Here is a 26,756-nt window from a genome sequence, read left to right as displayed (position 1 = left end):
ATCTATATCTAAAAGACATACTATGCCCTGAATCTTACTTACAGCCAGGCAAGTGCAGATGGTGATGATGAAGATTGGATGGTCTTGCTAGTTCCAAGACAAAATACAAAATGCTCAGTCTCTCTCTGAGAGTTTTTTAATCAATATCAAATATTACTGCTGGGTTAGCTTCGATGACATCACTCTTTTTTACCTGACTTCTGTTCCCAGGCTAAACAGAAACTTAACAAAATTTAACATCTCTGTGTTAAAAATACATATCTCTCAGAAATGTGTAGCTGCTAGGAAGTAATAAAGCAATTAAACACTTTTTACTTTTTAAACCTAGTAATTACTTGTCTTTCAAGAAAATACAAAAACTCCTAGCTCTAGATATTGTGTCTGCTACTGGACTGAAACTGAGACATAACATTGTTTGTTTATGGCCCAGCTATAAAGTAACTTAACCTCAACTATTCTTAACTTTTGTAAGTTAATATTCTATGTTTCAGCAGGGTATGCTGTGGTTACATTCCTGAAGCTCAGTACATAACATACAATTCTGTATAAATCATATAAATATTCACAAATGACATAGTACAATTCTGTATAAATCATATCAATATTCACAAATGGCATAGAATTTATTTAGAAAATCCCAGATAGCAGGGCTGGCCGTGTCACATTTCTTCCCTCCCCGAAAACCCAAGCTAGTTTTTCAAGTACCCCTTGAGAAACCTTGCTTGAGAGGGTTGAGTTTATACCCCATTCCCTGTCTTGAAAGCCCATCCATGTTGGCATTGCTAACCCCACTGCGGTGCTGCACTGTCATATCATATGCTTGCAACCCTAGACTCCACCTTAGTAATTTGGGATTTGGCTGGCTGGTTCCCTGTAGCCATAGATCCCCTTCAGACTCCTCCTGCCTCCTATTGCCAGTACTTAGCACAAGGACCTCCCTATCATGGTAAGGTTTCAAATGTTAACATGGTACAGTTTGTGCCCCTGCCTCCTGCCTAGCAGTTCCACCATGTAATTAACGTCACTTACCTTTCTTACCGCTTTGTATGGTCCCTCCCAGGCTGCCTGCAGCTTGTTGTGTCTGACAGGAATGAGAACCATTACTTGCTGCTCCACAGCATACTCTCTAGCTCGAGCATTCCTATCATACCAGACCTTTTTCTGCTGTTGGGCTTCTGCCAGGTTCTCCTGGGTTAGGCCGATGAGTTCCCTGAGTCTTGTCCTGAGGTTTAGGACATATGCCACAGCAGACTCCTTGTGGGATTCACACCCACCCTTCCACTCATCTTGAATCAAATCTAGAGGTCCCCTCACCCTATGCCCATACAGCAACTCAAAGGGTGAAAAACCTGTGGATTCCTGGGGAACCTCTCTGTAAGGAAACAACAGATGGGGCAAATATTTGTCCCACTCCCTTCTGCAAATGCCCATAGCATGGACTTGAGTGTATAGTTTAACCTCTCAACAAGACCATTAGTCTGGGGATGGTAGGGCATGGTCTTTAGGTGCTTCCCCCCACAGTGCTTCCACATACAAACCAGCAGGTCTGACTTAAAATTAGCACTTCTATCAGTCAGTATTTCTTTTGGAAAACCTAAACTACTGAAAATCTCTAACAAAGCATTTGCCACCTTCCTCACCTCAATGGAGGACAGAGCCACTGCCTCAGGGTATCTTGTAGCATAATCAACTACCACTAGGATATACTTTCTCCTTGTGGAACTTGGGTTACTCCAAGGCCCCACAATATTCATAGCTACCATCTGAAATGGCTCCTCAATCACAAGGAAAGGCATCAAAGGAGCTTTCACCTTGTCTCATGCCTTGCCTACCTTTTGGCACTGCTCACAGGTCCTGCAGTACTCTGTTACATCTCTGGAAATCCCAGGCCCATAATAGTTTTATAATACGTCTCTTTGTATGTTTTATGCCCATATGAACTGCAAAGGGAATATCATAGGCTATGGTTAGAAGTGCCAGATGGTAGGCTCTGGGTACTACCAGCCACTGTGTTCTCTCACCCTCTAGCCCTCCCTCAGGGATTCACTCTCTATACAGTAACTCTTTGTCCCAGTATACTGATTCCCCTTTTCCTTGAGAATCAGGTGCCTCATTAGCTACCTCCCTCAGGCCTTGTAATGTAGGTTCTGAGAGCTGAGCCTGTCTCAACTCTCTCTTTGTAACCCTTCCCAGCTCCCCTTCCACAGGAAGTCTGGTATTCTCTGACAGCGGAGCCTCACTGTCAGCCTGAGTACTACTACTCACCTCTGCCCTTGCAGTCACTCTGTCCAAGGGAACATCAGTACCCACAAACAGCTCTGGCTCACCATCAGTCTCACTGCTACAGGGTAGCTCCTTCCCTGAAGTAACCACCTCACCAGTCCTGGCTGCAAGTGTGCAGTCTATCTGGACCTCCCTCAGGCTACCAGACCCACATGCTTGTCTCCAAGCCTGACTGCATGTAACTGCATGCACACAGCGTACTACATTATCAAAATCATTCCCTATTAGGACATCTGCAGAGATATCCTCAAACATACCTACTTACTGGCTTCCTTTTCCACACTCCCAGTCAAGGTGAACCGTAGCCAAAGGTATTTGGAATGGGGTCCCTCCTAAAGCTCTGACTGGAGTAGACTGCCCAAGAAAGTAATGCTCCTCTGTAACAATTGCAGGCCTCACAATGCTTAGGTCAGAGGCTGTGTCTCTCTTAGCAATGGCCTCTTTCCCATTTACTAACATAGGATATAACCTCTTGTGGTAGTTTGGTACTCTTGTTGTCTTGAAACAACTTACTGCTGGCATTTTCTCACTCCCACTTACTGACTCTTCCACCTTTTGTTCCCCACCTTGTCTCCATGGGCATCAATATGCTACATGGCCCCACTGGTCACATTTAAGATATTTAACCCTTGGTCCTGGACATGTACCTGGACCATTGGGTTCCCCTGCTACCAGTGGACTCTGTTGGGGCAATCTGGGCTGCCCACCATGGGTTCCCTTAGACCCATGAGCAGCACTGGGTGTCCCTTTCCTGTGCAGTGATGCCCTGCTTGCTAGGTATAGGTCTCCCTTCTTCCCCAACCCATCTTCAGTAGTGCATTGTCTATCAGCTAACCAGATTCTCATGATCTCAGGCAAAGTGCTAAGGGCTTGTTCCCTCACTAAAAGGTCTGCCAGCCCTTCCAAAATGATGACCTGACATCCACTCATCCACCTATGAAAATAACTGCTTAGTTCAGCAACATATTCAGGCACACTTTCATCTTCCTTGCGTCTATGCTCATTAAACTTTTTTCTATAAACTTCAGGTGTTAACTTAAAGATTTCTAAAAGACAGTTCTTTACAACATTATAATTTAAACAATGGGTATCAGACAATTTAGAAATAGCAGTTACAGCTTTACCATGGAGTAAGGGGGTTCGGGAACTGTACCCAGTGCCCTTGGTCAGCATTGTACTGTGTACATACCCTTTCAGACATATGAATGAAACTATCAAAATTATCTCCCTCTGTAAATTTTGGAAGAAATTTGCTGACCTTTGTTGCTTCTGGGGTTCGGTTACTTCCTTCCCCATTACCTCCATGACTCTGGTGAAGAGCCAGCATCTCCTTTTCATGTTGCCTCTGTCTCTCATTCTCCTCAGCTTCCAGACATCACAGTTTCTCATTTTCCTCAGCCTCTAGACATCTCAGTCTCTCTGCTGTTTCTATTTCCAAATGCTTGGTCCAGCTCAAGTCTAACTCCAGACAGATTTTTAAGTCCTCTGTGGAAAGGATGAGGTGTCCATTTTCTGAGAGTTGTACTTCTCCAAGGTCAGGCTGATTGTCCTCCTGGTTGCTATTCTGCAATCCAGCTGTGACTAAAGCTGCAATCATGTCTGCTTTAGTCAGGTTGGCATGCAACAGTCCTTTAGGCTAGCAGATCTTAGCCAACTGGCGCCTTGTCAGCTTGTCATACTCCTCTGCTGACATGCTTGCCTGCTCTCCCTGACTAACTAAACTAACAAAAAAATAAATAAAACAATTGTGATATGAACTCTGAATGTTCCCTGTGTGGCTGACTGAGAGTACAAATACCTTCTGTGACCATTGTACATAGGTACAGGAATTCTGTATCCATACCATTACAAGCCAATTAATACGTGATGTAGCTATCTCACCACTGTCACCCAATTAATATGTGATGTGGATATCCCACCACTGTCCACCAATTAATATGTGATGCCCCTGCACTAGCCCAGTAATCAAGGAGCCTCAATCCTCACCACTGGCAACAGTGAGGAATGTACACACTGGGAGGATTACAAGTACACACACACAGTAAAGTGTAATTTCCCTTAAGAGCACACAGAGATCACAGTCAGTCTGGGGCTGGTTTCTCCCTCTTTCTCCAGATCCCCATTAAGACTCCCCACTGGCACTGCTATAGGGTTAAGATCTCAGGTGAGGGGCCAAGGCAAGACCTCCAGCACCCTCTCTGTCCAGCCAGTGCTTTGTGTCCCTGCCCAAGTAGCTGACATACACACACTTTCAGATTTGATTTATATACAAACACACACACACACACACACACACACACACACACACACACACACACACACACACACACACACACACACACACACACACACACATCTAGGGAAGGCTGGCACAGGTTTACTAGCTATACCCCCTTCTGCCCAGACTATAAGGTAGTTATCACTGCCACTAAACCCTACTTATCAACTACTTTAAGGCCCTTACAAAGGGTAGCCAATCCTACTGTGTAATGTTACTGTTATCCAAATGGAAGTTTTGACCACGTGCCAGGCTATTAGGAGTGTCATGTACAGTGTCACCAAATACAGAGGCAAGTACTTTAAGGGCTTAAATATGTCTCACAAATATCAGTCAAAAAGATAGGTTTAATATATTTAATAATAAATAATAAAATAACAAGACAATTCTCAATCAACACAGTAACTTAAAAGTTCAAAATCACAGGAAATATTTTAAAATAGCATTGCAGGACAGTCTCAGATAAATACAGAAAACATCTAAACTAATCTTTACTATATTCCTATCTATATCTAAAAGATATACTGTGCCCTGAATCTTACTTACAGTCAGGCAAGTGCAGATGGTGATGATGAAGATTGGATGTTCTTGCTAGGTCCAAGACAAAATACAAAATGCACAGTCTTTCACTGAGAGTTCTTAAATCAGTATCAACTATTACTGTTGGGTTATCTTGGATGACATCACTCTTTTTTACCTGACTTCAGTTCCCAGGCTAAACAGAAACTTAACAAAATTTAACATCTCTCTGTTAAAAATATATATCTCTCAGAACTGTGCGGCTGCTAGAAAGTCATAAAGGAATAAAACAGTTTTTACATTTTAAACCTGGTAATTACTTGTCTTTCAGGACCATACAAAAACTCCTAGCTCTAGACATTGTGTCTGCTACTAAACTGAAACTGAGAGATAACATCTTTTGTTTATGGCCCAGCTATAAAGTAACTTAACCTCAACTATTCTTAACTTTTGTAAGTTAATCTTCTATGTTCCAGCAGGGTATGCTGTGGTTACATTCTTGAATCTCAGTACATAACATACAGTTCTGTATAAATCATATTAATATTCACAACAGAATACACAGTGTGAAATAGAATGCACAGTGTGAAAGTAGCGAACTCCAAGTCAGACTGCCACCCAGTCACAAGTGGAGTCCCACAGGGATCGCTCCTGGTTCCTCTCCTGTTTGGCATCTACTTTTCAGAAGTCCAGGTCAACAAAAAGGGAGTCTGGCTGACCAAGTTCACAGATGACTGCAAGCTGGGAGACATTATTAATTCCCCAAGTGATGCAGACATCCTACAGAAAGGCCTCACTGAGACTAATGACTGGTGTCAAAACCATGGCCTTAAGCTTAATGCCAAAAAATGCGTCATCATCCCCTTTGGTAAAAACTCATTTCCCACTAACTACCACATCGATGAGAGCCCACTGAACACTGAAGGTGTTATAAGAGATCTGGGGATGCAGGTTGACAGCAACTTCTCCTTTGACCACCACATTGCCACTGTGGTCAGTAAGTCCTTCTATGTGACACATCTCATTGCCAAAGGTTTTGCATCCAGGAAGAAAGAAGCCATCGTCTTTCTCTCTCTATTCTCCCCTCATTAGACCAATCATCGAGTATAACGCCCCATTTGGCATGTACCTCACTAGACACCTTCAACAGCTGGAGAGGCCACAGAAGTACCTTACGAAGAGGATCCTAGGCATTAAACACATGTCCTACATGGACAGACTCAAAAGACTCCAGCTATTCTCTGTCTCATATCACCTACTTAGAGGCAATCTCTGCTTGATGTACAAAGCCATGTCTGACCTGGCTCTGTTAGAAATGCTACATCTAAAGAAATCCCAATCCCTCCACACCACATGGTCTAGAGACCTCAACCTCATTACCACAATCAACAGAACATACTGGAGGGACAGGTTCCTCACCCAGAGACTGCCCATGCTCTTGAATAGACTTCCCATACATGTCAAGCAGAGCATCTCGCTGTCCCTCTTCAAGAGAAATCTTGATGAGTGGATGGGTAATAGAAAGTTCATCCCAGGGATCACTCCAGTGGCTCTACTTGATAGAGGCACTGGGAACTAACATCAGGTGGCATGATGCCAAGGCACTTCTATGGGCTAGGCTTGTAAAGGCTCCAGGGCCATTAGCATAGTACACACTTATGAACCTATGGACAAATGACATAGTACAGCTCTGTATAAATCATATCAATATTCACAAATGACATAGAATTATTTACAAAATTCCAGATAGCTGGGCTGGCAGCATCACAGGCACACCATCACAAAGTGTATTGCAGGGCCCTCTACCCCCAAAATAGATTGATATCTCAATAATCACTGATGCATACTCAGCCATACTACATCATAAGGAAATGCCATTACAAGATGGAGAGAGGAATCACCTTGCAGTTCAACATGTTTTCATTGTGCACAAGCTGAACCTCTTGAAGAAGACACAACAATGTCTGAGGTTCCATTGGCCACTGTGCAGCCTGTACGCAGAGGGTGCTCGGTGAAGAAATCATTCAAAGCTGACACCAGATACACAGAATGCCTTGTCTGCACAGCAGCATAGTGCTGTGACATATTTCAGGCACAGGCTACTGCCAAGGAGAGGCAGGTAGAGGGTGTACAAGTGAGAATTCATGAGTACATGGGAATGGTGGTGGCCAGGGACAATGCCATGATGATCCTTATGTGAAACATGGTTGTACATATGGCTTCCATGTTAGCCTCTATCTGCACACAATTGAAGACACATTTGTGACAGTACAGGATTTGGCCACATGCATAGTGAATGAGTAGGCTAAACACCACATGTATCCCAACAAAGTGCTGCAACCATGCATGTGGATGCTGTGACACCCGTGCACTGGCCCAGTAATCAAGGAGCCTCAGTCCCCACCACCAACACCAGTGAGGGGCATCCACATTGGGAAGGATATCAAATACACTCACAGTAAAGTACAATTTCCATTAAGGGGCACACATTAATCACAGTCTTCTGGAGTTGGTTTTTCCTTTTCTCTCCAGATTCCCAATAAGACTCCCCACTAGCACAGCTATAGAGTGGGATCCTTAGCCAGGGTCCCAAGCCAAGTCATCCTAGCACTCTTTCTGTCCAACCAGTGCTTCATGTCCCTGTCCAATTAGCTGACGCACACACACTTTGAGATATCAGTTATATACAAACACACAGACACTCCTGAGGAAGGCTGGCACAGGTTCACAAGCTGTGCCCCTTCTCTCCAGACTATAAGGTAGAAATCACTGCCACCAGGACCTTTACTTATCAGCTACTCTAAGGCCCTTCCCAAAGAGTGACCAGTTTCACTGTGTAATATTACTGATATCCAAATAGTAAGTGTGACTGAGGAGCAAGACTATTGGAGTGGCTTTGTACAGTATTACTATATACATGCAATGTACTCTAGAGCTTAAATTATCTACACAAAACAGCCACAGTTGAAAGGTTTAAAAATATTTAATAATAAATAATAAAACACAAGACAATATTTCTTACTACACAGTGCAAGAGTTCAGACATCACAGGAAAATGCTTAAAATAATACTGTAGAATAGTTCTGACATAAATATAGAAAACAGCTGGACTAAATTTACTATTTTTTATGTTTTCCTAAGAGCAATCACAGTTCTAAATAAACTTACATATCGAGCAAAAGCAGAGTACTGGTGAGTTGTTGTCAGCTTTAGACAAAATCCAAAATGCTCTCCTTTCTTTCTGTCCCTAAATTGATAACACAGCACTGCTTCATATTACATCATTCTTGACACTTCTCTGGTTTCCCAGGCTAACAGAAACTCAGAGTTTAACATAGCTTTGATCTTGCACCTGGTCAGGAAACCACAGCAATTAAAGACATTATATATGTAAAATCTAGCAATTAACTCTGGTCTCAAAACGATAGAAAGAATCTGCTGGTCCAGACATCACAGCTCCAAGTTTGAGATCAAACAGTCATACAATTCCCTAGTCCAATCACTACAAAGATTTAACCCACTCCCTGCCTTTACCTGTATTCCGGCTTCTATTCACTGATTGTTTTTTCTGGACCATCTATTCCCTTGGCTCTACCTGCTCTGTTTGCCCTCTGGGCTCACTCCGCTCCCCTACCCTACCCCCAATTCTCAACCACCCCAGTACTTCTACACTTATCCTAGCCATAAGTCCTCTCCCCTTCATCTCTCCCAATCCACTCACATCTCCTCACTAACCTCCCCCCTCCCATCCTCCAATACTTTCTCACCCCCTCTCCCATCCCAAACCTTATAGCACTTTACTCACTTCTAAATGCCTCCCTCTTACACTCGCATAGTTCCCCTACATCCAACTACTTCTAAAATACCCTCCACCCACCTATTTATTTATACCTACACCACACCATGCCTTCTCAAACCCTTTTCATCCTTTCCCTCTGCCTACTACTACTTCTAATTCCTCTATACCATGCTACCTCTTATTCATCTTACAAACTACCCCCTTCTTTCCTATCACATCTTCACCCTGCCATCTCCCTCAACACACATTATCACTCTACCATATCTCACTTTCACACTATATCACCATCCCTAGTTCAACAAAACCCACTTCTCTGCTTCAAACTAAAACTTCTATCCTCCTTAATTAAACGTCATATTCCTAAAGCATTATTATACCTCCCAAAAAACACTAGGAGTAAACCCAAACCCCTGCACTCATTCCCCTTTAACTGCCTATGCCTAGCAGGTGACATACATCCCAACCCAGGACCTAGTACCAGCAACAATCCAACTCCCCCTATTGCCACCCTTATTACCAACCATAAATATCGCAAACTCCTGACCATCAATGCCCAGAGTCTAAAAAACAAAATAGCCCACTTCCACACTTGGCTATACAATACCCTACCTGACATAGTAGCTGTCTCTGAGATATGGCTAAAACCCAATATTTCTGACTCTGAAATCCTACCCCCTAGGTTTCAAGCTCTTAAACATGACCGCCTTAAAAGAAGGGAGGAGGACTGGCCTTAATCTACTCTAGCCTACTCTCCATCACTCCCTATCAAAATCCTATTGCTCAGTTCAATAACGCTGAACTAGTCATAGGAATTCTCCAACTAAATAACCATAAAAACATCTGTGTCATAGCCCTCTATATCCCCCATGGAAACAATACAAATATACTTGAGGAAATACCTCTATGGGCCTCAACCAATATTAAGCTTGAGACTTACATCCTAGGAGATGTAAACATTGACTGGAACAAAACTGATAACAATAATCCCACCATCTCAATCAACCTATATAATTTCAGTCAACTTACAAATACCATTACCAGACCTAATAAAAACAACCCCCCAGGCTCCATACTTGATTGGATCCTAGTCTCTCATCCTAATAAAATCTCCCATAAGGTCACCTTACCAGACTTCATTACTGACCACTTGCCAGCCTTCATCCATAGAGCAACTCCCTCTCTCCTCACCAACACCAATATATCCACACACGAAACCTCACAAACTTTAACCCCACAACTTTCTCCAATTCTCTCAAAGTAATAAACTGGGACAATCTAAAAACTCTTCCTCTAGACCAGGCCATTAAACATTTCAACTCAACCCTTAACTCTCATGCCCCCCCCACAGAACAAAACGTATAAAAACCAACTCAGCCCCTTGGCTTACTAAAGACACCAAAATACTTATGAAACAAAGGGACAAAACCTGGAAAATGTAGCATCACAATAAGATCCCTGATGCCCTTCTTAAATATAAACAACTCAGTAACCTAGCCAAAAAACATATTATACAGGATAAAAAAAAATCATACTATACCAAACTTCAATCTAATCATTCCACAAATCCCAAACAATTCTGGAAGTCAATCAACTCTCTTCTCAGCCCTGGTACCAAAAACAATCCTTGCCCTGACACTAGCAAGTCTGACCCAGAAATAACCACGCTATTCAGCTCCTTCTTTATTAACTCCATAGCAGAACTCACCAAGACCTTCCCAAACAACATCTCCTCCCCCTACTCAAACCCTCTCCTCCACCATCCATTCCTTTCTCATCTCCCATCTTTCATCTCAAGCCCATTTCCACCTTATATATAACTAAACTCCTCCCTAAGCTTAAGTCAGGATCCAATGCCCCTGACAACATCCCCTCACTCTTTCTAAAACTTGCAGCAGATGGCATCGCCATCCCCATTAATATTCTCATTAACAGATCCATACAAGAATCTTATGTTCCTAAACTGCGGCATGCAGCCTTCATCCTACCCCTCCACAAAGGAGGCAAAAATAATAGCATCTCCAGCTTCCAGCCCATAGCCATTCTCTCACCTATTTCAAAAATACTTGAGAAATGCATCCACCTCCAACTCATGCCATTCCTTACAAATAACCAACTCCTTACCCCAACTCAACATGGATTTCATCCAGGCTATAGCACAACAACTGCTCTCCTCTCTTTCCTAGATATAGTAAACCATGCCCGTGACTCTGGAGAACTTGTATCCACAGTCCTCCTTGACCTCTCCAAGGCTTTTGATACTGTCTCCCATTTCTGTCTCCTAAACCACCTTGCTAATCTTAATCTCTCACACAACACCCTTGCCTGGTTCAGCAGCTATCTCTCTGACCAATCTCAGGCCGTAAAATGGAAAACTGGCACCTCAACCTTCCTCCCAACCCCAACCGGTGTCCCCCAAGGATCTATATTCGGCCCAATGTTATTTAATATCTTTATTAATGACTTCCACACAGCTATTCCTAACACTAAGATAGTCCGATATGCAGATGACTCAACTCTAGTCTGCTCTGCTTCTAACCTCCAAGTACTCCAAACAAAAACCCAAACTGCTTTTTCCACCACTGAGAAGTGGATGCTTCAAAATCACCTCTCTCTAAATGCCAACAATCTAAAATTCTACTGTTCTCTCCCTCTAAATCTCACCCTCTTGACAAAACCTCCTTCAACATTATCAGCCATGCCAACTCCACTATTGAAGTTATTCCTTTTGCTATACTTCTTGGGGTCACTATTGATGAACATCTCAAATTCGACACCCATATTCAGCTAAACATTAAGAAAACACATCAGAAACTTGGCATGCTGTACAGGAACTCCCACTTTCTATCCCCTTCCACAAGCCAGACCCTTGCCACTACCTACTTACTACCATCTCTGATGTATGGTGCCCCTCTACTAACCAATCTATCTTCCTCTATCTCCTCTAAACTGGAATCCTGTTACAACAAAATCTCAAAGTTTGCCACTAAGTCCAAGTACTCTACCCACCACTGCATACCCCTCCACCTAATGCAATGGCTAGAACTTCCCAACTACCTGGACTACCTCCAAATCACTACAGCCCACAAACTCATTTTAAACCCACTAAGTGCCCTGCACTAACTAATGTCTTACCACTATGTACCCCTCACAGAACTCTAAGATCTGCTCACCAAAATTTCATTTCTGTATACAAACCAAACCGTCCCTCAGGTCAGCTTCTCCTATCCTTTTCCTTAGCCAAAAATGGAACTCTCTTCCTCCCTCTCTAAGAATTTCTCAAAACGTTGATCAATTCAAAAACCAGCTCCATTCCTACCTCTCCAATAACAGGAAGTGCACTTGCATCCTACCTACCTAATCCTGCTTAATACATGAATACATACATATACATAAACTACCTTCCACCTTACCCAATAGGAGTTCAATCACATTTACTGTTTTCTTACAAATGTTTCTTTCATAGCATTCTTAGAAGATTTAAAACCTCAGTATAATGGTGACTGTACTATCGACCTCTAATTGTATTTACATGTAAATATGCACTGTATACCATACTATGTTGATACTCTACTGTGCTTATGTTTTACTACAGAATTTTACTAATTCTTAAATTGTTACTATGTCTGCTATGTTTTGTGGAGCTTTTCTCCCCACGCCTCCACTGAAAATGGGCTCCTTGAGCCCAATGGACTTCCCCGGTCATCAAACTGAAAATAAATAAATAAATAAATAATGCTTGACTTATCAGCTTTCTTCCAGCAGAGAGCACTGTTGTTACATTTTTGACATTTAACATTTAACACAATTTTTCTTACATTTAAGAGAACAAGCCTGTGGCTTATATTAATAATTACAAATGATAGAATTATCTGCAAAATTCTATCTAGCTAGGCTGGCAGCCTTCACATATCTTCACCCCCCCCCCCCCCGGAGAACTCAAGCTAGTTTTTCAAGTGACCCTTAAGAAACGTTGCTTGAGAGGGTTAGGTCTATCTCAGTATACCTTACCCCATTCCCTGTCTTGAGAGCCTGTCTGCGTTGGTGTTGCTAACCCCACTGCAGTGCTGCACTGACATATCATATGCTTGCAGCCCTAGGCTCCATCTTAGCAACTTGGCATTTTTCTGGCTAGCTTGGTGTAACCATGTTAGGGGATTGTGATCTGTAACTACAGTGAATTTTCTTCCATACAGATAAGGCTGAAGTTTCTGCAGTGCCCACACTATAGCTAGACATTCCTTTTCTACAGCTGCATAACATTCCTCCCTGGGTTGAAGCCTACGACTGAGATAAACCACTGGGTGCTCATTTCCCACTGTAGAAATATGGCTAAGTACAGCCCCCACCCAATGATTTGAAGCATCCTCCTACACAACAAATTCTTTGCTGTAATCTGGACTGGCTAACACAGGGGGTCCTCCCAAAGCTTCTTTAAGCTTCTGGAATGCCTGCTCACATGCTAGGGTCCACACTACCTTATCTGGCCTGTTTTTCCTTGTCTATGAGGGGAGCAGCTATGGTACTATAACTGGGAATGAACTTTCTGTAGTACCCTGCTGTCCCTAAGAATGCCCTCACCTGCTTTTTGGTAAAAGGTGCAAGCCATGCCTGAATGGCTTCCATTTCGGCAGGTTCTGGCCGGATCTTACCACTCCCCACTCTATGTCCTAGGTAAGAGACCTCTGCCATACACAACTGACATTTGCTGGGCTTAATGGTCAACCCTGCCCTCTGTAGTCTGCCCAGCACCTCCCTGACATGTTGAAGGTACTCTTGCCAGGAATGGCTGTAGATGGCAGTATCATTTAGGTAGGCAAGTGCAAACCCTCCTCCTGCTAGGATATGCTCTACCAGCCTCTGGAAAGTCTCTGGGGCATTTTTCATCCCAAAGTGCATCTTTGTGAACTCATACAAGACAAAAGGAGTCACAAAGGCTGACCTCTCTCTAGCACTGGGAGTCAAGGGCACCTGCCAGTAACCCTTGGTAAGATCAATGGTTGTAAGATACTTAGTCCCACCCAGCTGCTCTAGGGCCTCATCTGTCCTAAGCATGGGGTAAGCATCTGACTCTGTGTGACTATTTAATTTCCTATAGTCCACACAGAACCTGGTGCTGCCATCCTTCTTTGGCACCAGCACCACTGGGGAGGCCCAGGGACTGTTGGACTCTTGAATTACCTCTAGTTACAACATCTCCTGTATCTCCTCCCTCAGAGTCTGTTTGACTCTCTCAGGCACCCTATAAGGGGCCTGCCTAATAGGCCTTTTGGGTCCTGTATCCACCTGGTGCTGCACCAGGTGGGTGCACCCTGGTTTCCCAGTGAACATGTCCCCAAACTCCTGTAACACTGCTCGGATTTCTTGAACCTGGGTAGGAGATAGCTGTTGGGACATTGCTACCCCTTCCACTGAGGTGTCAGTCCGAGCCTCACTGAGGAGATCAGTCACCAGATCTCCATCAGACCCTTCCTGCAATCCACTGCAAATACTCAGCACAAGGACCTCCCTATCATGGCAAGGTTTCATCATGTTAACATGGTACAATTTGTGCTCCTGACTCCTGCCTAGCAGTTCCAACATGTAGTTAACATCACATACCTTTCTTACCACCTTGTAGGGTCCCTCCCAAGCTGCTTGCAGCTTGTTGTGTCTGACAGGAATGAGAACCATTACCTGCTGCCCTACAGCATACTCTCTAACTCGAGCATTCCTGTCATACCATACCTTTTTCTGTTGTTGGGCTTCTGTCAGGTTCTCCTGGGCCAAACCTGAGTTCCCTGAGCCTTGTCCTGAGGCTTAGGACATATGCCACAACAGACTCCTTGTGAGAGTCACACTCACCTTCCCACTCATCACAAATTAAATCTAGAGGTCCCCTCACCCTATGGCCATACAGCAACTCAAAGGGTGAAAATCCTGTGGATTCCTGGGGAACTTCTCTGTAAGCAAACAACAGATGGGGTAAGTATTTGTCCCACTCCCTCTTAAACTCATCTGCAAATACCCGTAGCATGGACTTGAGTGTAGAGTTTAACCTGTCAACCAGACCATTAGTCTGGGGATGGTAGGGGGTGGTCTTCAGGTTCTTCAACCCACAGTACTTCCACAGATAAGCCAGCAGGTCTGACATGAAATTGACATCTCTGTCAGTCAGTATTTCTTTTGGGAAATGTACCCTGCTGAAAATCTCTAACAAAGCATTTGCCACCTTTTCTGCCTCAATGGAGGACAAAGCCACTGCCTCTGGGTATCTTGTAGCATAGTCTACTACCACTAGGATATACTTTTTCCCTGCAGAATGTGGGGTACTCAGAGGCCCCACAATATCCATAGCTACCCTCTGAAATGGCTCCTCAATCACAGGCAAAGGCATGAAAGGAGCTCTCACCTTGTCTTTTGTCTTGCCTACCTTTTGGCACTGCTCACAGGTCTTGCAGGACCCTGTTACATATCTGGAAATTCCAGGCCAATAGAAGTTGTGCATAATATGTCTCTTTGTACGTTTTATGCCCATTTGACCTGCAAAGAGAATATTATGGGCTATGGCTAGAAGCGCCAGATGGTAGGCACTAGGCACTACCAACTGCTGTATCCTCTCACCTTCTAGCCCTCCTTCAGGAGTCCACTCTCTGTACAGTAACCCTTCGCCTCAGTATACAGATTCCCCCTTCCCTTGAGAATCAGGTGCCTCAATAGCTACCTGCTTCAGACCTTGCAATGTAGGGTCTGAGAGCTGAGCCTTTGTAACCCTTCCCAGCTTCCCTTCCACAAGAAGTCTGGTATTCTCTGACAGCGGTGCCTCACTGTCAGCCTGGGTACTACTACTCCCCTCTACCTTTGCAGTCACTCTGTCCAAGGGAACATTACTACCCACAAGTAGATGTGGCTCATCTTCAGTCTCATTGCTACAGAGTAGCTCCCTCCCTGAAGTACCACCTCACTATTCCTGGCTGAAAGTATGTGGTCTGTCTGGGTTTCCCCCAGGCTATCAGACCCACATGCTTGTCTTGGAGCCTGACTGTGTGTAACTGCATTAATATATGGTACTGCCTCATCTAAATCCTTCCCTATCAGGACATCTGCATGATGGTAGTTCAGTACCCTTGTTGTCTCAAGGCAACCTACTATTGGCATTTTGTTTTCCTACTTTCAGTCTCCCTCACCTTTTGTTCCCCACCTTGCCTCCATGGACATCTATATGCTACATGGCCTCACTGGTTGCCTTCAAAACATTTTACCCTAGGTCCTGGACATGTACCTGGACTAGTGGCTTCCCCTGCTACTGGCAGATTCTATTGGGGCAATCTGGTCCACCCACCATGGCTTCCTTTAGACCCATGAGCAGTACTGGGAGCCCCTTTCCTGTGCAGGGATGCCCTGCTTGCTAGGTATAGGTCTCCCTTCTTTCCCAACTCATCTGAAGTAGCACATTGTCTATCAGCTAACCAGATCCTCATGTCCTCAGGCAAAGTGGTATGGTTCCTGATCCCCTTACTCCATGGCAAAGCTGTAACTGTGTTATCTAAACTTTCTGATCAGTTTAGAAAGGACAAGATGACAAAATGTGGCCATTGTACACAACGTGCTAATGTTATGGAAAAAAAAATTGGTGAACTTTCCTAGTTATGGTTTAATTTATTTAAACCATAAATTGAATTGTAATAGTACCCGTGTAGTGTACATTGCTTTGTGTCAAACCTGTGATAGTTTTTATATAGGTAAGACCAAAAAGGCCTTTAAGGTTCACATATATCAACATATATACGACATTAAAAAAGGTAATTTAAAGAACGTGTTGGCAGGTCATATTAAGTTGAGCCCAGATCACAGGTTCAAGTTTACAGCAATTTATCAGGTTGATAGTAATAGTAGGGGGGGTCCCATGGAATTGTTCCTTGAATTTAAAGAGTTTATGTGGCAAATGATAGTGAATGCCACTAATCCACCTGGATTAAATGATGTTATTTCTCTCTCTAGTTATTTAAAATTAAAAGCAGAATTTCATTTATGAAAGTAAACAACAAAGGTTAGAAAAATGTGTTTGAATGTGACAGGGGATTATATTTCATAGCTATAATTTTATGTATTTCTATGAGTAGTTGTAGGTTTATTATTATGTTCAATAAGGTAGTGTGAAGACTGGTAGAGATGGGTGAAGGCTGCCAGCCTAGCCAGATAGAACTGTGCAGATAATTCTATCATTTGTAAATATGAATGTAAACTACAGGCTTGTTGCCTTAAATGTAAAGAAATACTGTTACATGTGGAACTGGAAATAAATGTGACAACAGTGCACTCTACTGACCAAAGACGGCTGTGGTGACCCTTTGAAGGGACAGTGGTGCCGAAAAGTCTAGATGAAGAAATTCTTTCTATTGTTTTAATCAAGAGTTAAATTGCTAGATTTAAACATGCAAATGTATTTTTATTGCTCTGTTCCTGACCAGCTGCAAGATAACAAAAGAGAGATGTTAAGAACGTAAATGCAGTTAATCTGTCAGCCTAGGAACACCAGGAAAGTGCAAAAGATGACGTACTGTTTAGCAGAACTGGAGTTTCAATTTAAGCAGTGAGAACCAGAGATTATTAAGCATTTTTGTCTTATCAACCAACTCATCAGCACCCTGCCTGTTGTCTTATGTAAGTTATCTTAGACTTGTGTTTTCTTTTAGATTAGCTAGAAACTATAAAGTTTAGACTAAGTGTTTTTCTGTGATGTCAGAACTGTACTACTGAATTATTTTAAGTATTTCTGTGTGATCTCTGAACTCTTGACTAGCTCTGTGTAGTAGGAAGCATTGTCTTGAGGTTTTAATTATTATTATTAAATATTTTAAAACCTTTTAACTGTGGCTGGTTTGTGATAAGTTAAGCTCTAGAGTACATTGCATATTTATACAGTTTACTGTCCAGGTCACTCCAAATAATCTTTGACTGTTTAGTCACATCTACCAATTGGATAATAATATTGCACAGTAATAATTGGACACCCTTTTAAATGCCTTTGGGTAGCTGATAAATATTAGCTGGGTGTTGGCAAGTGGTACTACTGTATAGTCTGGGTAAAAGGGGCACAGCTGGAGAACATGTGCCAACCTTCCCCAGAAGTGTATGTGTGGTGGTATAAAGTCTTATCTCAAAGTGTGTGTGTGTGTCAATTACTTGAACAGGGACATGAGCACTGGTTGGACAGAGAGGGTGCTGGAGATTTTAGCTTTCCCAGCTGTCTGAGATCTGGACCCTATAGCTGTGTCAGTGGGGAGTCTTATTGGCGACCTGGAGAGCAAGGGAGTGACCAGCCCCAGACTGACTGTGATCTCTGTGTGCTCTTAAGGGAAATTGCACTTTACTAGAAAAATTTTCCAGGGAATTGTTATGGCTAGGCTTGCATAGGCCTTAGGGCTGATAGCCTAGTACCAACCTATGAACCTATGAACCTATGTGTATTTGTTATCCTTTCCTCATATATGAGATGCCCTCTCTGGTCTTAGTGGTGAGGATTGAGGCTCCTTGATTGCTGGGCCAGGGCACGGGCATCACAAATAGTGTTATTCATACATGTATTTAGGATGGTGGAATCAAAAAACACAGTTACATACATTTAAAATGTTTTAAGTTAAACAACTTTTTAACTGTTTTAATCACGTTTTTCATATAATCATAGTACACTAGTATAAGTGAAATTTAAGTAACAAAAGGGGGGCATTTCATGTTTTAATTAAATTGTTGTGTTCATGTGATGGTGGCTGGTTATAAAAGGAAGTGATGTGTTATTACTGTTTATCTGATGATGTCAAGTGTAATTACAGACAAAAGCGCTGATTAAATTTGCAGTTTTTTCTGTTTCCTGTGTTCGTTTTCTTTAGTTACTAAGATGTGAATTTAGTAATAGGAATTTGGAGTGAATTTACATATTATTTCCAAAGATATAAAAACTGGGGTAGGCTAGACAGAATTTACCTTTCACAGGAACATGTGCATTTAATTGAAGGGCTTGATACTCACCCAATAACTATTTCAGATTATTGGCCAATAACAGCTAAAATAAAAGCACAGGGCAATAAAATAAAAATGAGACATTAGCACTTTTCCACTTATCTGTTGAAAAGAGAGGAATTTAAGCAATGGGTAGTGGAAATTATTCAGGAGCTGTTAGAGAGAATAGAAATTTCTTTTGAAAATATAGCTAGGGAGTGGGATAAAATTAAGGTGGTGTTAATTGGGTGGAAATAAAAGAAAGGGAGCTTATGGTTAAGAAGTAACAAGAATTATTTAGAGGGACTGACAATTGCTCAAGTATTTCAGAATAGGGGGAATCTCACAGAACAAGAAGGGGATCAACTGCAGAATGCTAGACAGAAAATAAGGGATTACCTTGATAATATGCATGAGTTTAGAAAGGTTGCTATTAAGCAACTGTTTTTTAATAACGACACTAGAGCACAAAAACTTATCACAATGACTTAGGCAACAGAAAGTAGAAAGGCGTTTCACCAAACTTAGGGTAGACTGAAACAAGGAAGGTAACAAGAGATTCTAAAGAGGTATTAGAAATATTTTGGAAATTCTATGAAAGTCTCTATAAAGCAGAGAAATATGAAAATGAAAAGATACAAATGGAAATGTTTATGGAATAATTAAATATGCCAAGGGTAGAGATAGCTGAGGCTCAGTTAGTAACAGTTAGGATAGGAGGAGATGAGATAAAAATTGTGATGTATAACCAATCTACAGGAAAGTCCCCAAGAATAGATGGCACTGCTGTGAAAGTTTGGAAGCTAGGAGGGAAAAACTGATAAAGATCTGGAAGGTTCTGTTTAACAGTATTTTAAGAGGAGGAGAAGTACCAACATCCTGGAAGAACACAGTGGTAAGTGTAATACCTAAAGAAGGTAAAGATCCATCAGATCCAGCTTCATACAGGCCCATTTCAATACTAAACCATGATTATAAAGTGCTCATGTCTATAATGGCTAAAAGAATGTCAAAAGTAAGGCCAAAGCTGTTAAAGCATTTGTATTTCCTGAAAATGAACCACAGTATTGGGAACAAATAACTAGAGAGGGAAAGACGATAGAATGGGAAGATGTCAAGAATTTATTTGGACTGCAGATTAGATATTGCCTTCCCTATTTAGGGATTGATATCAGAATATAGGTAAAGAGAACTTATAATGAAAAACCTAAATGAAAGACCAACACTGGTAGAGTTTTTAATAGAACCTAGAAAAGAAGCTGCCATTAAAAAAAGGAATAATTAGTAGAGCATATAAAATATTGCATGATAACTATAAGAATCAATCACTGGAAGTTTGAAAGGATTGGGAAGAGAGACTGGGTAAGCAATTCACAAAGAAACAATGGGAAGATATATGTATGTCTCCCAAATATGCAACAAAATCTAGAAGATTTAGGATTTTTGTCTGGAAATGTTTGCATAGATATTTCTATACTCCAAGAAGACTCCAGAGAATTTTCTTCAGGCAGACAGTAAATGTTGGAGGTGCGATGGGGAAGAAAGAGATAATTGGGAACATATTTTCTGGGAGTGAGGTGAATTGGCGGACTTTAAGGATTCCCTGAGAGATACACTGTTGAAGATGCTGGGTGGACAGATTGGTCTGATGAAGGAGATGATTTCTCTGAGCTATGATACAGAATTAGAATTTCCAAGGCATGGTAAAGGCTTGCTGTGTCTAATAATACTGCCTAACTAAAAAACACTTACTAGAAAATGGAAATCAAAATGTAAACCAACTAAACTGGAAGCAGTAAATATAGTAACAGAAATAAAACAACTGCAATTGAGATCTTTAGAAAAGGGTAGGAGCAAACTACATAGTAAAAAATAGGAATTGTGGGAACAATACATACAAGGGGGAATGAGGTTTAAAAGGAAGCAGGAGTTAAATGAGCTATGTAATGTTTGGCTGAAAAAGATTGAGTAGATTACAAGTGATGTATAAAGTTTACAACTTGGAGTGCGTCAGTATGGTATGTGATGTAAAACGCTTGCAACTAGGGTTGTGTTGGTGTGGTTTGTTTTCATAAGATCATAGGAGATTACTAGGCTATTGACCCAGAGGCCATTTTAAGCCTAGCTGTTTCAATCCAATGTAATACAGCAGAGGTACTAGTCAATACCCAAGATTGCATTTAGTGATGACTGCCCATGTCCAAGAGGGTTGTAGGTGCTATCCCCAGTAAAAATTTATGGTGCCCAATCCACTCATCCAGGTTTCTCTTGAACAGATTCATAGAGGTGCTCTGTTTCACATGAATTGATAGCCTGTTCCAAAGACAAGGCAGTCACTGGGAGATAAGTCTGTCCCTCCAGCATGTCCTGTTTAAGTCACAGGCCATATTTAAGACCTTGAAACAAGTACCCCTAGACCCATTTGATTTACGGATAAGTTCATTAGGTTTGGGTGTTGGGTTGCTCTGTAGGCCAGGCATAAGTCTCCAAAACCAAACGAAGCTAAGAAGTACACAAAAAAGCTCAAGCCTTCATAAACAGGTGCTGGATTTATTTTTCAAACTGCAAGTAAGCGCTTTCGTTCTAAAAAGCATTTACAAGGAACTTCATCAGACAATTACAAAAAATGACTGCCTGGTTAAATACTTTTAAAGCATGACATCACTTCCTGACTCATATTTAAAAGCACAGTATCTTACTTACACATAAAAAGATTTGATTTAAAAATTACATTAAGAAAAAGTGAAACATGTAAATGTGCATGAATAGTAAAACATAAACCCTGACATTAAAAACTATGAAGTATTTTAAAAAACAAACACAAAAAATGTTTATTCTTACTATTAACATATATATGAAGTTTCTGACTTAATAATCCTTCAGAAAATACATGTTGTCACAAAACACATTTTTCTACTAACTTTCTATGGTTATAACAGCAATATTTTAAACTTTTTCCTTGTTGTGACTTCTCTAACTTGAAGCCGCTATATAATGACAGACAGAGTTTCAGACTTCATGCCCTTCAGAAAAATGTGTACTAGTAGAAAACACATTATTCTAGCAGCTTTAACTATATAACAAGACATATTTTACACTTTGCCCCTGAAGTTATTCCTCCCTAACTTGAAGTCACTAGATAATGAGATAGACATTTTACGTTTCAGACTTCATATCCTTCATAATATTTAAATACATATGAAATTCTCACTAAAAAATGAACTACTATAAATAATTCCATCTATTCAGGGCTTTCAATTTTAAAATGCTGGCTATAGACATGCTGTTATTTAGTCCAGGCCAGTGTACTGAATCCAAATGGATCTGCCAGGTCAATTCATTCATCTCAAGGAGACATAAGTTATAAGGAGGCATAAGTCTCCCCTAAGAAGTCTATATAATACAAAGTTATTGACAGGGATTTTTAGACAGTCTGTATAAGGCACATGCTGGAGGCCCTTGCTCTTCTTTGTTACAAACCTCTGAGGTCTCTCTCTAATTGCTGTAGATACATAGCGAATGGGGCGTTATACTCAATTATGGGCCTGATAAGTGCCAAATATAGGGGGGGTTATAACTTCTTTTGCTCTCGAGGAGATTTCTTTATTAATCAAGTGAGCTACGTGAAAAGCTGGGTCTATATTAGATCACCAAATGCTTAAAAAAGCGAATGGTGATTAATCGTCCCTATGTAAGCAAAAGCTTACAATTTCAAACTGTCAGAACAGCGATTTTTTTCCTAGGGAAAAAAATCGCTGTTCCAACAAAAAAAAAAAAAAAAATTATACTTTAAACATTACATTAAGTGGGGGGCTTCGCCCTCCCCACACACCCCTACTTAAATATACCAGGGAAAGAATTTGCTTAAAAGCCCCTTCTATATTTTGCCATTTCAGGCTTTTGAGTTCGACCCACGGTCTTCTTATAGGGAACCAGAAAGCTTTCCTTACAATGGTAGACACGTGCTGGTCAAAGTTAAGGTTGCGGTAAACCTTCGATTCCAGGTCCCTTACCACTTCTTGGGTACTTAGAGTATTGTTATAGATTTGATAGTGTGCATGGGCATTATTTGTGTTGAAGGGAATGAAGATGCAGTTCTTTGCATTCAGTTTGAGACCATGACTATTACACCAGTCGCTGGTCTGTGTAAGACCATCCTGGAGTACACTGACATCATTTGGAGATTCAATGACAGCACCTAGTTTGCAGTCATCTGCAAACTTGGTCAGCCACAACCCTTTAGTTTTGACCTGAACGTCTGAGATGTATAAACCAACAGTAGCGGGCCCAGCACTGACCCCTGTGGCACCCCACTGGTAACAGGTCTGCTGGTTGATGTGGAGTCACCCACTTTGATAGTGTGTGTCCAGTTTGTGAGCCAGTTGGCAACCCATCTTACAATGAAGAGGTTTACATTCAGTTTGCTAAGTTTATCAGTAATGCCTGAATGTGGGATTGTGTCAAAAGCCTTTGCCAAGTTGAGGTATGCTGTGTGCACAGATTTGCCCTCATCAATGGCCTTAGTCACAATTTCAAAGAAATTCACCAGATTTACCAGGCAGGATCTGCCCTTCATGAAGCTGAATTGGGTAAGGCCCAGGGTTTGAAAGTCACCTATGTCTTTATTTATGAGGTCCATAATGATATGTTCAATGGCCTGAAGGTCACCTATGTGTTTATTTATGAGTTCCATAATGATGCCTTCCATGGCCTTACAGATGAGGCTGGTCAGGCTTATGGGTCTGTAATACCTGGGTCTGTTGCTAGGCCACCTTTGTGGAGGGGAATAACTGTAGCTGTTCTCAATTCCACAGGAACAAACCAGCCTTGGATGTCATCTGGTCCCATAGAGGCTGTGTTCTTTGCCTTGGAAAGGGCTTTGAGGACCTGCTCTTCAGATATGTAAGGTTGGGCGGGGGGTTGGGGGAGGTTTGTAAGTTAGGAAGGGATAATGGAGTGAAATTTTCGACAAACCTATCCACTAGCAGGTTCACTATCTCTGTTGGGTCAGTGTGTGTGATAAAATTGGCTATCAGTTTTGCACATGCTTGGGTCCTACCCTTTAGGTTACATCTTCTTCTTCTTCTTTTGGCTTTTCCCGGTTAGGGGTCGCCACAGCGGATCACCTGTCTGCTCATGATTGGCAGTGGAGTTTTACAGTGTTGAGTTGCCAGCCCGGCACCCAACCTTCCACAGAAGGCACACACATGCACACACTCACACCTAGGGCCAATTTTAGAGTGTCCAATCCACCTACAGCATGTCTTTGGGATGTGAGAGGAAACCGGAGCACCCGGAGGAAACCCACGCGACCACAGGGAGGACATGCAGACTCCGCACAGAAGGCAACCCAGCCAAGAATCGAACCGGTGAACCTCTTGCTGTGAGGCGGCAATGCTAACCGCTGTACATACATAGCTTTAAAAGGCCTTATGGTTTATCCTTGACAGTACTTACTAGGTTTCTCTCAAAGGATCTCCTGGAGGATTTGACAAGTTGTCTTATTTGCCTGTCAATGCTGAGGAAGGTGCTTTTCCATTGTTGGGTCCTTGTCTTTGTTTTCTTGGACAGCAATATTTTGCATTTATTGTAGGGTTTGTTAATGCTGGAAGTCGACATTGGCAGCTTGATTTTACTTGGGACTCTGGCTTTGATTCTATCTGGTACAGCCAAATTTATACACTTATGCAAGTGATTGTACTGGGCTTTAGTGTAAGGTTTGGCATAGTTACCACTTTCAGCTTGGGGTGAGGCTTGGAATGCATTTATACCTTCACCAAGGAGGGTATAGTTTGCCTTGGTGAAGTTTTTAGTCTGATTTCACCCTTTGTGAGTTCTGGTGCTAGTATCAGTTCGAAGGTGACTGATTTGTGGTCAGTTTTAACTAATGAGGGTCCAACAGTTGCAGCAATACACCTGTTGGACATGTTGGTGAGGATCAGATCTAGAATGTTTGTTCCACTTGCTCGGGTATGGAGAATTAACTCTAGGCCATTTGAATTCACAAAGTCAAGGAACTTTTGTGCTAGCGAGTTTGGGCTAGAGTAGGTTTCCTAGTTGATGGTGGGATAACTGAAATTCCCCATAACCAGTGTGTTTGGTAAAATTTGGATTGTCTTCAGTTTGGTAAAGTAGGCTTCATGGGTGTCGTGACCCATGGAGGGGGATTTATAAGTGGCTAGGACTTGAATGGGGATTTTACCCACTGTAACCTGGACCTGGAGTAACTCCATGGAGTTGTCTAGTCTAACTAGAAGTGAGATGAATTTATCTGTAATATAGATTGAAACACCACCTTCTTTTATTTTCACATGTTCCTTTTGCGGTCTAAAGGTGTGGAAGCAATGTATGATTGCTTATATTGTAAGTGATGGTTTAATAAAGCTATTTCTTGTTAAAAAAATCAGGAATTGAATAATTTATGTAATGTTGCTTAGGTTATGTGATATATAGTAATATATGTGAAGTAAAATGTTTGTTATGTTTATTTATTTATTTATTTGACATTCGTTAACCAGGTTGATCCAACTGAGCCAGCAGCCCATTTTCAGTGGAGGCCCAAGGAGAAAAGCTCCAGAGTTGTATAGACCAAAAGTAGTAATGTATACACAAAAAATATTTATGAGTACAGAAAAAAAATGAAAAACTTGTTCTAATTAACACATTTGGAAAAAGGGAAATGTTTTTGTTTAACAAAAAAGAATGGCGATATTAGATAAGAGAGGAAAAGAAAATCAGTGTTAGTATATGACATGTCTTAACAGAAAGATATTAAAGCAGAGCTAAATTATAATAAAGAGAAGAATAGTTAAAGTAGAGCTTAATATATACATATTTACATGTGATGTAGTAGCCTAGCTTGTGAAGTTACAATGAAATAAACAGTGCCCTTAGAGAAAAATGGAGGAGTGTAATATTCGTGTACAGGATACTGGAGACAAAGGGGTGTGGAGGATTAGGGAGGGCCATGACAGGGGCAGGACTTTGTGTTAAGTAGGAGTTGTTTTAGCTCCTTTTTTGAAGTGCTTGGGGTGGGAGATGGCTCTTATGTACTGGGGAGCTTATTCCAGGCTTTGGCTACAGTGTATTTGTATACTAGTTTTCCAATGTTTTTGTTAGGTTTATAGATATCAAGGAGTTCTTGATCGGAGTGTGGTTGCTTTTATATGAATGTAAATTTGCCTATGTCACAAGTGATAATTCAATAAACGTGTTTGGAAAAAAAATGCTTAGCCCATAAGTAAAGTTAAATTTGGCTGAATTATAAACAATAACAACACTTGTGTACATAACTATAATAAGAAAACAGTGATAAATCACAGTTTCACATCCTTCAGCAGATATGACAGTAGTTAGGAGTTTTCTCTCCAGCTTGATTACATTAAACTAAAATACATGGTCACAGAAACAAAGTTCCATATTTCACATGACATTATGACAGGCCATATCGCATGCCTACTTGAAACTCAGTTTTTTTAACAAATCTGTGCATGACTTTAGGAGGTATTAATCATATCTATTAACAAAATCACACAATGAAATGAATGTTGGACAATGCTAAAACAGTTCTTAACAACAATAAATAAAGCTATATAAATATTATAAAAAATGAACAATAACCATTTCAATGAAGCAATGTTATTTATAATGTATATTGTTTTTTCAGAGATATTGTAGCTAACAGTACATTGATTCGTAAACTGTTGCACCATATGTCATCCAGTTTTTACAAATACTGTTCTTTAAATTCTACCACACCCAAAATATACTTGGTAAAATGAGCATGAGCTATGTATATCTTTGTATCTCTTATGGATTTTTTTTCCACCAGCAGTTAAATTACCTTTGTTTACTTAAAATTCAAGTTATCTGTGCTCATAAAGACTGTCCTCCTTTTAGTGC

This window comes from Protopterus annectens, chromosome 2.part1, assembly GCF_019279795.1.
Source record: "Protopterus annectens isolate FY-2018-M chromosome 2.part1, PAN1.0, whole genome shotgun sequence".
In the NCBI taxonomy this organism is placed as follows: Eukaryota; Metazoa; Chordata; order Ceratodontiformes; family Protopteridae; genus Protopterus; species Protopterus annectens.
Note: the sequence above shows the minus strand (reverse complement) of the source record.